Source organism: Xylocopa sonorina, chromosome 2 (assembly GCF_050948175.1).
Source record: "Xylocopa sonorina isolate GNS202 chromosome 2, iyXylSono1_principal, whole genome shotgun sequence".
Taxonomy (NCBI): Eukaryota; Metazoa; Arthropoda; class Insecta; order Hymenoptera; family Apidae; genus Xylocopa; species Xylocopa sonorina.
The window spans coordinates 11,491,249-11,504,461 of record NC_135194.1 but is presented as its reverse complement, the minus strand read 5'-3'; the positions used below and the strand labels follow the sequence as shown (position 1 = coordinate 11,504,461).

Here is a 13,213-nt window from a genome sequence, read left to right as displayed (position 1 = left end):
CACTAGGCCTGCATGTATTCTAGAGCCTCTCTATCGGAACGAGACCTGTCGCCAATGAGATTCCATCGAAACGAAACGCTCCTCTTCTTTATCAATTTTCTAAATGAATTATAACACCTTCCACAAAAGTCGTGCATTTCTAACAATAATAATATCTGGCTCTTTAATGCATGTTGTATAAGCAATTGGATTTTACGAATGATTCCTATGAATGGAAGAGAACGAAACGTTTAAAATGGAATTATCGTAAGCAACACCGAAATTCGTTCAGTAGAATGGATGAAATGTTCACAAAAATGTTCACAAAAAGAAAGAAGATTGTAATTACCGTAGAAACTAAACCACTGGATCTTCCATTTCCCAGTTCCGTTCCTCCACTGCTCTCCATGCAACCAACCTCGATCCTCCGCCTCGAACCGGACCGTTTTACACGAACGGGAAATTCTCGTCACGACAACGGCCGTTGTAACGCTCGCATACGAATCGAGGGAACAACGCGTATCAATAGCGACACGCATCGCGTTCACGTTTCACGGGAAAACTTGAACGAGCGATGGAAGATGGAAGAAAGAGGAGGTGTGCGTGGCACGAGAACGATGCTCGGCTCGAAGGATCGTGGAGAGCATCGTTAATGACCCACTCTCTTTAAGTGACGAAGAATTGCACGCCGACACGCTCTCCGCGTACCCTGATCGAATGCAGGGCCTCTAAAATGCCCAGTGCACGTACTACGCGTCCGCAAGTTTTGTTATCGTTGCCAGACCGAGGTGATAGAGCTTAGTGCAAGGTTAGTGGGCGATGAGTGCGGTACCGTTCCTCTCCGCGGGTATTCTTCCTCGGTAGCGGCTAAGGACCAGAAGGATTTCGATCGAGTCTCTGTCGTGAGTACCTGTTCTAATCTAGTTCAGCGGCTCGAGACGTGTTTCACTGAGAAAAATCACCGATTCTGGGGTAAATCTGATTCCTACGATGCGCAACAATTCGTTTCTTCCATTACTTTTGCAATACCGTTCCTGCAACAGGATGTGTTTCATAGGGGTTCCTAGGGAGTCTTCTGATTTAAAGTTCGTTCGGTGTTTTAATCAGGATTTTATGAAAGACTTGAATTTTTCGCATCGAATTTTTAGTCTCGAAATTAAAACGGAGTTTATAAGTCAGTTGCCTCCAGCTCTCCGAGGAGTCCTCTTCTTTTGAGACTTTATTCCGAGTTCTTCGCGACGAAGGGAGTCTCAAGTAAATTGACTCGAGTGCGGAGTCTTTACTGGAGCAAATATAACGGAATCATGAGGAAATCGTTTGGCTGTTGGAAGCTCGCCTCGTGCAACCAATTAACGCATCTTTCGTTCTACCGAGTTGAACTCTGATTAATCGCGGCGGACCAACGGAAATTAAGACGCGTACGAGAGAAGATCTCCTGTATACATATATATAAATGCATGAATTCGAATTAAACCGAGTTGTCGCACACTCTGTTCCTCTTAATAAATTATTCTTTCTAACTAGATCTTAAAACTTCAAAGTCTGTTATTACTAGGACATCCACGAGCTGCAAATAAAACCTGTGAACGATATTCCGCTGAACAATACCCCTAAATTTATCAACAACTCCAGAGAAACGTACGAACAGACGGTGAAGCAAAAAATTGGCTGAATTGGTCGCCGCAAAATCCGAGAATTGTACGCGCGAAATCACGCCCATTGTCCCAGCGAGTCGACCTCGACGCCCGCGTCGATTCCTCGTAGCTCGAGGCTTCCCAGGTAGAGTCGATATATTCTGAAATGCAAGGAGAGCCCGTGGACAAGAAAATAAATTGGTACGATTAATAGCAATCACCACGTAGGTCGGGTTACACCATTGTTTGGCCGACCCCAGTCCCTCCTAAACTTGGAGAACGGGTTGCGTAACGCGGGACGAGTCGCCGCGAGCTCAACCCTTGCCCGGGCTGAAGTTTCATCGACGAACAGGAAAGAAAGCCGACGCCATGGCTGGTGACACGCGCAACGGGAATTAACGCGGGAAGCTCCGGAGCCTTTGTTAATCCTGTGTCGCTCCCAGGGACAGCCTCGTCTAGCCGGGGACACGGAAATTCGAGCATCGAAACCCGGCTCGAGGGAATTAATGGGTTTCTTGAGAGGATAGCTCGTTTAACAGAGAGGCTACAGACTTTTAAATAATTACAACCATTTTTCCTCTTATATTCGTGCCGTTTCCCCTCTTTTAGTGTCTGTTCCGTGCTCGCTGGACTAGAGATGGCAGTTCGTGTGCTAGGTTCGTAATGGTGCTCGTTAGCGAAGAAAAGAAAGCGGGATATTTTATTGTGGGCAGTTTTTGTGGATGCAAAAAGTATTGGCGGACTGCCATGTTTTCTGGTTAAGCGTTTTTCTTCTCGTTTTTTGGTTTAGTAATTAGTTCGTGGGAGTGTACTTGGATCTAATTAATTGATATGTAAATGACCAAGTATCGGTATTTTTTCTGATCAAAGTATAATTTTACACGATCATTAATATGTATCTACGGATGATGTATAATTACGATCAGGTAACAAGTGATTTACTTTATTAAACCTTTGTGGTAAACGATATACTATAGTGACGTGTTAAGATTAGCGATTATCGTCATGTGGATATCGTGGCATAGAATGCTGATGGTTTTTTGTCTGAACGCGCAACTGGACTCTTAATGTCTGACAAGTGTGGAGGCACGGAATTGTTCATTGAATTCGCTCGAACGAAAAAATGTACTTCTTTCCTGGAATTGAAAAACGTGGACGAAAAAGCTGCTTAAAGACCGTGGTAGGAAATAATTAAAAACACGATTACAAATTTGCCTCGCGCGTAAAGAATTCGCCTTTTTCTGAGTTAACACATTCCATTTTTTTCTCTTCTTCTCTCGCGTCGCGTTTGAAATTCAATGAACGAGACGGGAAAACCGGGGGTTATCATCAAGGTAAAAGCAATACGCGCGACATTTAACTAATTAATGGCGCAACTTTCAAATAGACTAGAAAATCGGTCGCGTTTTCACAAAAGCTCGCAAATGAACTTCTCGAATGAAGTTTTAATCACGTCGCTTGTTAGCTACCGTTACTTTCACTCGGTCCGTATCCGCGTCCGCCTTTGTGTCACGGATCGATCGCGCTATCGAACACGTTATCGATCCGAAAGAATTTGAATGTTCCGATAGTTTTGCAAAAACTGCTGGCGCAATCTAAAATTAACGTGATCGGAGCGGTTTGCGCGCTTTTTTTGTTTTTTTTTTTTGTCGAAGAGATTGTAAGTTACGCTGCACTAATAATCTACTCAACCTTCTGATCGTGCTATTCGGTGTACTTTAACAAGCGAACGGCTTGTTTGTTTCCTGCCCCTGCAAGGAAATGTTTAAGGTTAATATTAATCAATTCTGGGCTGTTCGCGGTATTATTATTAATTCCTTTTTTTTTATACTTCCTTTCTTAGTATTGTATAATTTAATTCAGAAAATTTACAGTTTCGCGTTATAAACATGCAAATCGAGCCAGTAGAAAAATCAATATTCTCTTCCTGACTGTATCCGGGACAGCAATTTACATTTATCAATTTCTACTGCTCAACCTCTGGTCGCTCAGCCGTACTATTCTCCATACAGATCACGAACGTGTGAAGAATCTTCTGCAACAACGACGAAAACTAGGAACGACAAGTAAAACGGAACTGTACGATGGTAATTGGACGAATGCATTATACGTGGCTGGCAATACGCAAAATAAAGCGCCGTAAGAATTGCCAGGAAAAAAACTGGATAATTTATGTTTTGCACGTTCGAGCCAGTGGACTGGAAACGCATTAAAAACGAGAGGATTATGGTCCTATTCGCGACGGATACAAGCGACAAATACGAAACACACACCGACTCGACTCTGTCGAGCTTTCCGGCACAATGCGGCCTGATTATCCGCGTAATTTTATTTGAGCCCCGAATTTCCACAAAAAGAGACCCTGTTCCGTGCAGTTTCGATACGGATTTTCGTATCGAGAAAGTGGCGGACGAGCCGAGAGTGCACGTATCGTCCGTATAATTTCCTTCAATTGACACCGTTTCATCCAGTCGCGTCGCACGCGTTTATATAACTTTCCGATAGGAATTTGACATCGAGCAGTCGCGAACACCATAAATCAATCGTTTGATCGAACGATCGATCGATTTTAAAGTACGCTTAAACGCTGTTAGACGCGCGTCAAGTGGCCTGCCATTTGCCGGAAGCGGAGTTGGCGACGCGTGCTTTTAAGTTTGTCACGCGCAACTATTACGTTATTGCTTTAAATAGGCTTACGCGGATGGTACCAGCTTTTCTCAGCGTCGAAACTGTATCTAAAATTTCTATTCTTTGTGTATATCTGAATTCAGAACGTCGTGGAACATCCCCAAGTGCAGTGCTGACACGCGCCTGGCGTAGAGCAACTCCCTATAGCACGTCGTTAAACCGGAAACCACCAGGCGCGTTATGACCCGCGGTGCAAACATTGAAATTGCACCTGCAAAAGATAGTTGGACACGGTATTCATAAGGTGACCCTGTTAACCATGCGACCTCCAACCCCCATAAAAAATTGCAGTTTATTATCAATTTAAATTACTTATTATCGAGAAGCACTTGCTCTTAGACACGCCCACGTCTCTCGCATGAAAGGTACGTTAAATATTAATGGCATATGCAATACAGATGATTATGCTCGTTATGAAATCCTCGTCATTGGCAGGGAAAACACCGCGCAACGAGAACACGAGCGTATTTAAACGTTTACGATGTACGCTATTTGCAATTGTCGAGGGGATACGTGTAATGTTCATGACGATCGACCGATCTTAGGAATGGCTCGTTAAATCGCGTTGGCTGGGAATTAGTTAACACCTTGTCGATGACGTTGGTGATCCAGTTTAGCTTTATTAGCTTCCTTAAGAACCGCCTTGTGACGTTTGCGGTTTAACATTGGTCGCTGCTATAAAAGCGATGAACAATGCTCTACTAGCTGTCGCGTGGAAATGACAAGCGTTGATTGTTGCAAATTATTTATTGAAGTGGAAATAAATGAAATTGGTCGGTATTTTTAATGACATCGAGGTATCGCGGTTTATCTACAAGCACGGCGTTTACGGCATCAGGGGGTGGCCCCAGGTGGACGTTTTTAAAGGAAAACAATTAATTCTGTAGCACGGTGTCATTTCGCAGAACGTACGAGAGGAAACTACAGCGTCGCTTGGAATAACATTGCGACACGTACAAATATGAAATTTATATCGCTGACGTCATTTCAACGTGATTTCTTAGAAGCTATACTAATTAAAAGGTACATGCATCCACTCCGAAGTAAAGACGAGTATCCTACGGGCCCATTCCACAGAATAGGACAAATGTCTGCGATTGAAAAGTCACTAGTCCATACCAGCTGCTGCAATCGCGGTATAAAACAAATAATAAAAGGTCGTATGTAGAATCGACGTGATGTTGGAACAAGTTTCTCGTGTATGTCGCACGAGCGTTGTCACAAAGTTTCTTCTATCCATTCTGGTCTCTGATTTCGCTGGACTCTTCTCTTTTGGATCATTAGAACATTCTCCGTGATATGGAAAATAGCGCGAAGACTTTTTCGATTAGAGTACGGGAGCTCTTTCTCAAAACATCGTACGTCGTCTATTATCGTGCTCTGACGATCTCCACGGCGAGATTATTTTTTTATGCGTTCACGGTGACGCGAGGACGAAAGGAAAAATGCGGGCGGAAAAAGCGCGGACAGGGAAATCGAAAGCGAGGGGGTGGAATTAAGAGGAGCCGCCGTCGGGTGTTTACAGTGAATCCCGGCTCGCAATAAATCCGGCCTCCGGTTCCGTCGAAATTGCTTTTCGAGGATCGTCTAACGGCGGATGCAGTTAAAGGGGATCACCGTGTACGCCCGTAATAAAATCTGCCGAGTGCCAGTGCACTTCCTGGATGAAGGCTGGGCGGCAAAAAAATTTTCCTTGAGATCGTATACCCCGCGTAACGAACTTCTACTAATTCCTTTAATTAATTAGGAATCGAATCGGTTTCGATTAAGATCGCATTATTCATGCTTCGATGAAGTATGAAGAGTTCCGAGGAAAAAGTGTTGGGTTCGTTACAGACGTACGATTAGCGAAAACTGGTTGATTAACGTCAACTGAAGAATTCCTGTCGATTCAGACGGAATTAAATTCGATTCGATCGAAGTAGACCACGGCGGACGCTTCCACGTTCGTGCACCGTAATTAGAAGATGTTAAAACTTGTTTCCTCTGAAAAACAAGGCTAGAAGTATTACGCAGATTGGAACGCTGCTCGGGAGAGATACGCAAAGTTATGAAGATGGCTGTTTGAAAGTTCCCATTAGCCTACTTCATCCGAGTGCATTGCCCTTCGCCACAACGATACCTGTTATCGCAAGTGTCGAGCAAGGTTTTCCGACTGCCACTGTGACAGTTATCTCTTCCAGCAAGAAAGAAAGCGTCACGCAGTAACTGGCAAAAAAAGTTACCCAAGATGATTCGCCAACAGGCGCGAAGTAAAAGTTCGACGGACTTAATACACGAAATTTGATCCTCCTCCAGTCTCACGATTACCCCCGCAAGTCATATTCGAGACAAATATTAAAAGCGTCAAATAAACATCCCCTCGTCTCGTAATAAAACATACTCGAGGAAATTCTTTAAAAGTTTGCAACGTTATGCACCAGAATTTCGCGCCACGGTCTAGAGTAGAGGCAAAAAAAAGTTTCTCCTCGCGGTGCGAGGGAATTCAAGAGGTCGTGGAAGCTTTTGAAACGATCTTAAGAAAATTGGAATGCGAAAGAATGGAACGCTGTAAGGGGGAGCTAATGAGTGGCTGGAAATGTGCAGGAACACTGTTCGCACACTTGTCTGCTCGCGTTTGTACTGCATTATTCATTCAATAGAATCGATTTGGTATCGGCTGTTAAAAAATCGAATTACACAAACATTCTTACTGCATCAGCTAAAGATTCAAAGGTTGTCCCGCGTATTAACTGTACAAGTGGATGCAGCCAGCGGGTACAATTAAATTGCCATACAAAGAGGATTAGTCATAAAGTTAGCACTTAGTTGGTTCGAAGAATTCTAAGAATAAGCGAATGAAATTTGTCAGACGTACGTCTGAACCATCGAAAAATCTCTGTTTACACGTTCGACGGTAAAAGGAGCCGAGTGTCTCGAATGCACTTGTTGCACCCAACGGTAGAATATCATTTCCGATTGTCTCGCAATCTGATGGAGACAGGTTGTATGGATCGAGTGCCGCTTTGACGCAAAGCACGACTCATTGCTTCCATCGAATACTGTGTTACCGCATCGTGCAGCTATTTCCCTGAAACTGGGCCATTTACCACCGGCATTCGTCGAGGAAGCACTTCCTGGCCTTGGTGGAGCTGCTGAGAGAATATCTGACGAGTGTTTCGCGATGATCAGGATATTTTGGGGAATCCTAGGGAAACGCGATGAATATCAAACGCTTGGAGGATTACGTGATTCCGCTACAAACACGATGCTTCGAGAGAATTGGAGTTAACGTTAATCTACTTGCATTTAATAGCATGTACGCTCAAAGCGAGAGATGAGCTTTTCTCAAGTACCAACTTTAATCGTTACGGTAATTTAATTAAGAACAAAGGAAAGCGTCACGTGCAGTATATTTTTGTCACTTTTGAAGCTTGAATTGTAACTTTATTACGCAATATTATCTTCTATTATTATTACGTTATTATTGTTGCCTACTTGCGGCATCCTCCGAGCGTCGTGAATCATCCGACGATGCATGGGATCCTGCACGATTCGTAGCCTTGATAACCGGCCCGATGAATTATTGATGAGGCATTTGAATTCATTTGAATGGCGAGACACGAAACCACGAAGAAATCTCCGAATATCAACGAGAAGATACGATCGCCTGACCTATCGCCAACCCTTGAACGATCCGTGAATCCCCCTGTGAACCCCATTTGTTTTTCCATCTTTTTCCACCGGGTTGTGTCAGTGAGATTTTTTGCGATCGACTTTTTGCCGTTCATTAATTACGCGACAGGTATTCCAGTTATTTTTGTCGTTCTTGGAATTCACTTCGTTACTGGATTTTTGTCTTGTATATGGAGAAAATGACGTGAGAAGATTGTAGTCATTTTTAGGTGGAAGCTAATGAGTATATTTACTTACCTCGTTATAGAATTTTGGGTTTACTTTTCTACCGTGTATCGTTGGAAGCGATAACGATTAGGAAACAGTTTCTTGCCGATATCCTGGAGTGTTCGCCATTGAATCCGAAGAATTTTGTGACTCACATGTATCGTGCATTAAAAAGGATCTCGTGATTGGGTTAATTACTCCACGCGATACTTGAATAATTAATTCCACAGAGATTGCTATTTACAGTGCTGTTAATTGCCTCGGGTTTCATTACTGCGTTTCACAGTTAATCAATTACCGAGCATCGATCTGTTTCCCCTTTACCTAGCTCGCAAACGAGTATCGATATTAGAACGCGGTCGAAGCTACGAGGATCACCTGCCGCGGAACAAATGTCATTCTTCGAAACGACACGTGTCTTCTCATCGAGAGGGAGGTAATGAAAATGTTCTCGTCAGGGCTCGTTTACACTGTCGCTACGATTACTGCAATTATCGTCGACGACACTGAAAAGGAAACGGTGCATCTTTCTTCCACCGTTCAGACGCGCGTTTCGCGCTTCATCTTTTTTCTTTCTCGCCTAACGTGGATGGAATCGTTGATATTACAAATGGTCGACACACACACATATATATGTGTGTGCATTTTTTTTCTCCTTCTTTCGTATAATGTCGAACGAGCCAGTTGAGCGTGACCAAGCCGACATTTCCAAGGATACCTCGCTGAAAGCGCACGGCGGCGTGGAATAAATTGAGTTACGGACGCGGGTAGCCGCGGAAAACCGGGTACCCGGGTAACTCTCTGACGTCTCCGGTGGGAGTTACTGGGAAACGATCGGGAATCGTCGTGTTCGAGGGAAGAAAGAAAAAAAACTGGGTTGATTAATGGTAGGAAAGGAACGTATCTCGCACATCGATCGTTGATGAAGGAAAAATGAGTTAATACAGCGTACCGGGTGTCCCGTTATTTCAATCCCCTCTGGGAAATGTCACGAGGAACGTGGAAAGCACGGAAATACGTTTTTGGGCTGAATATCGAATGGTTTCTGATACGAGCGGTTCTTCTGCGGGTGGATTTGCGGAGGACACGCGAAGATCACTTTTGCTTTCTTACGTTGCACGCTATCGTTGCTCTTTTTTTTTATTTCTCCAGTTTGAGCGGGCACCTACTGCTTTCCGAGTGGCATAGATGGGAGCATGACTGCTAGCAATGTCCAATATGTCAAAGTTAATTACCGGAGACTAAACATGGTTTAGCTACGAATTAAGTTGACGTTAAGTTCATACACAACCGATTGCACAATTCTTAGTCAAAACAGACCGCTGGTTCGCGACTGTATACTTAGAATCAAGAACAGGCGTCACCTTGTAGAAAATATCTATCCTTCAATCATAAACCACCATTTTTCTGTTACAAATACGAGTTATTAACATTGAGCAAGTTGCCATTCACGTTCAAAACCGCCTACAGCTATGTGCCTCGTTCGGTACGCTTTAAAAATAGCTATCAAATATTAGTATTTCGACTAATAATTCTACGAGTAATTGCTGTTAAAAAAAAATCGACGCGTGAAAAATCACACTTTTCCCGCTACCTCCGATCCAAGCTTCTCGTTTTCTGCGCGTACAATTACGCGTACAGCCTGTCTAAAGTCTTTAAATCACTAATAAATCCCTTTATTCGGAGTAGTAAATCATCTTTTTAATAGAAATCGCATTCATAGAATCCACGCATTCCGGAGTTCCACATTGTTGCCCAACGAATCCTTTAATCACTCGTCGAAGAAACTTCACGGCTCTATCGACGCGTGTTCTTGGTAGGAACAAAAATTATTCGAGCGGGAATTCTCGAACGGACAAGAAGGACACGCGCAAGAACGTCTTTCCCGTCATTCCGTCGATAACTGGCACCAATTACACCTACCTGGTTGTTAATTGCACAATTTCTTAAGGCACGATACGATTTACGAAGAAAAAAATGAAAGGTAAAAAATATCAATAGCGTGTACATTAACGCGTTGAATCATTCGAGACATTCAACCTCCCCCGAAGGGATTCCATGGAGAACGGTTCGTTGATATGGCGTTCCTGTGCCGGAAGTGGCGTCAGTTCAGTCACGTGCTATTAAAAAAAAAATATGTCGCCGTGAACGCTTTTGCTCCTTTGTTCGTCGACGGATTCGTGGACTGGCATTGACGTCGATCGACGTAAGTTGGAACGAATAGAGGCAGCTTCGCTCATTAGTCGTGATTTCTGGTTTTCTTGTACCTGCTTCTTGCCTTTTTCTCGGCTATGAAGTCGTCATGGTGGATTAGAAACAGACAAGAAGAAACTTTGAAAATTTTGCGTTAAATTGTTAGGATTTCCTTCGAAATTAATGATCGAGTACAGTTTGCAACAATCTTAGCGATTTAAACGAGGCTGTATTTCAAGGAAATTCATATTAATAATGAAATACTGTGCGATTAAATTATTATTAATAAGATGTTAATTACGTATCCGCGGGAAAGGATGGACGATACGTTTACCACAGTTTGATACGAGGGCACTTATCAAAGTACCCTCGAGCTGGTGGGATCAAAGAAAGGCTCGACAAAAACGCGATGGCTACCACCAGGCAAAGCACAATCTCGTGAGATCAATTTTTCTTAGCATATAACCCCTTCATCGAGGTTATTACGCTTCCTACGATCTCAAAGCTAAATGAAAAGGCTGAATTAAATGAAATGAATCATTGTAACGAGACTGAAGAATGTATATATACTATGAAAAAAATTATCTCCTAATTATGAGAATTTTCTGCATCTGATTCGTACGTACATACGTAAATCCCAATGAACAATGAAAATATAACATGTGTAGTTTGCTTACACATTATACTGTTATGATACATAGATGATTAATAGCAGAAACACGTTCAAGCAAACGGTTCGAAGCAGTAAAATGTGGACAATCAATAAAAGTAGTTAAAAAGTAGATACTTTCGAAATGGAAAATGTCTGTCGGAAAGTGAATGTTACTTGATAAGATAAATGTCACTTGAAAGAAACCGTGGATGACAGTTATTTAAAATATAAATATTCGGAGGAATGGAAGGATGATTAGATAACTGGTGAATATATTTATTGGTCGAAACTCGTTCAAGATCATTATTACGTCGGTACACTTGAACTTAACATGGATTCGTGAAAAACGAGCCAAGTTTCGTGGCCTTGTGCGCGGTCATTTCATCCAATCGTGGAGGTAAGGTTCGTTTTATCCTTTTATGACTTCTGCAGTTTGTTCGTAATATTTCCTGATAGTTTAACGTAGATTCGTGGAATATTAAAGATAGTAAAAAAGTTAGCCGTTTGAATAAAACTGTACAGTTTACTCTTAAGAGGTGAAAATAAGGGAACACGCAAACATACCATATTAATATTCTGTCCACGATTTGGACATTTTTTCGCGTAGAAAATATCAGTGGGTCACTGAATATGGAAGAGGAAAACCGCTTCGAACGTAAACACTACGCACATTTATCAAAAGCGATAGAAATTATGCAGTGCGATCATAGTGTCCGGTTCACAGTGACTGTGTGGTGTCTGTTGCAAATCTGATAACGACCGACATAAACGGTTATCGTTCTGTCAACAACAGATTACGAAACTATTCGGAGCCAGCACAAATGATTCAAATAGATATCTCCTATGGCATCTGTGGTGTTCTACAATTTGAAGCGAATCGTTTTAATTGAGGGCGCCCTCTTTGGTTCCTGTGAGGAGGGGACGCGGACTTTGGCAGTGGAGTGTTTTGCCAATTAACAATTTTTGTAACTACGATGTTTTTATGAGAATTATCCGGGGATTTCCTTTTTCGTTATGTCACGTACGGGTCCAGCAACTGAGAGGTAAAAAATGAAATGAAAAGTTTTTCCTCGTTCCTCGTTCGGCCGTCTTAATGCCAGAACAACTTCCAGATTAGAAACACGTTACTCTTCTACTCGCGTCTTTCTCATTTCTTCAGACATACCTGCCCGCTGGGTTAACGTCTATCGTCATTAAACGACTTTCCTCCATGTTCCACTTTTCCTTAACTTTTTTAATCGGTGGCTTGTTTAAAATCAACAGTGCGTAATGGTACGCGATTTGCGTCACGAGAGAGAAGGGTGAATGACGCGGTACTGGAGTTTCTCAACCGACCAAGGAAGCAATCGCATTGTACTTGATTCTCTCTTCATAATTCGAGATCCTATTGAAATTTGATCCGCGTCGCGTTTCACCGTCATTCTTTTGTTATCCCTCTGAAAACGACATTACTTTTCTACAATGCTCACTTGCTCGCAGCCTTGTTTCTTCGGCACTGATCTTTTACTTAACTTTATCCGTGCCTCTTCTCGTTCAATTCGAAGCATTCTCGAGACCTTTCTGGAAAACTATCCTGCAAAAGTATCGCTTTATTAATTAATTGTGATTGAACACCCATAAGCCGTCAGAATCGTCAGTTTTTCCAATCATTTGCTGTGGTAATCCCAGTAATGAGAATTGAATGAAAAACTTCGAAATCCAAAGAAGCAGACATTTCTGCTACTTTCGATACAAAGCATCGTCTTGTAAAATGCAACGAATTTTTCATAAATAAATTTTAATCACGCGCCAGCCATCGATACCAGACATATTCCCATATATCACGACAGGTATGATATTTCTCAGAAGTAAAACTTTCCTCGTATTATCGGAATTTTCACGGTACACACGTATATAGTTATCATTGGTTAGTACGAATGCTTATTTTTCCTTCCGTTTTCCACGATACGCGGTTAAATGCCCGACCACGTGGTCATGCTTGCACAAATTAACGACGCGACTCCAACGATGGCAACTTCTCGCCTTGGGACCTGTTTCCATCGAATCACGATTCGTTCGATGACATTTCAATGGAACTCGCGCCAAGAAGTGTTACGTAGAAGCCGATGAACCACTCAGTGAAAACATTTTCATTTACTCTAAATCTGTGATAAAATTGAACCTCCCTACAATACGTTCGTTTGCA

At 42.5% G+C, this 13,213-nt stretch overlaps 1 protein-coding gene across 1 annotated transcript in view; it reads left to right on the top strand.

The window, feature by feature from the left end:
- The first annotated feature begins 742 nt into the window (after positions 1-742).
- LOC143433078 (carcinine transporter) overlaps positions 743-13,213 on the top strand; it is a 28,129-nt gene continuing 15,658 nt past the window's right edge. The window contains exon 1 of the mRNA XM_076910201.1: positions 743-881. The gene's annotated coding sequence lies outside the window, so the exon portion shown is untranslated. The remainder of the gene's footprint in view (positions 882-13,213) is intronic.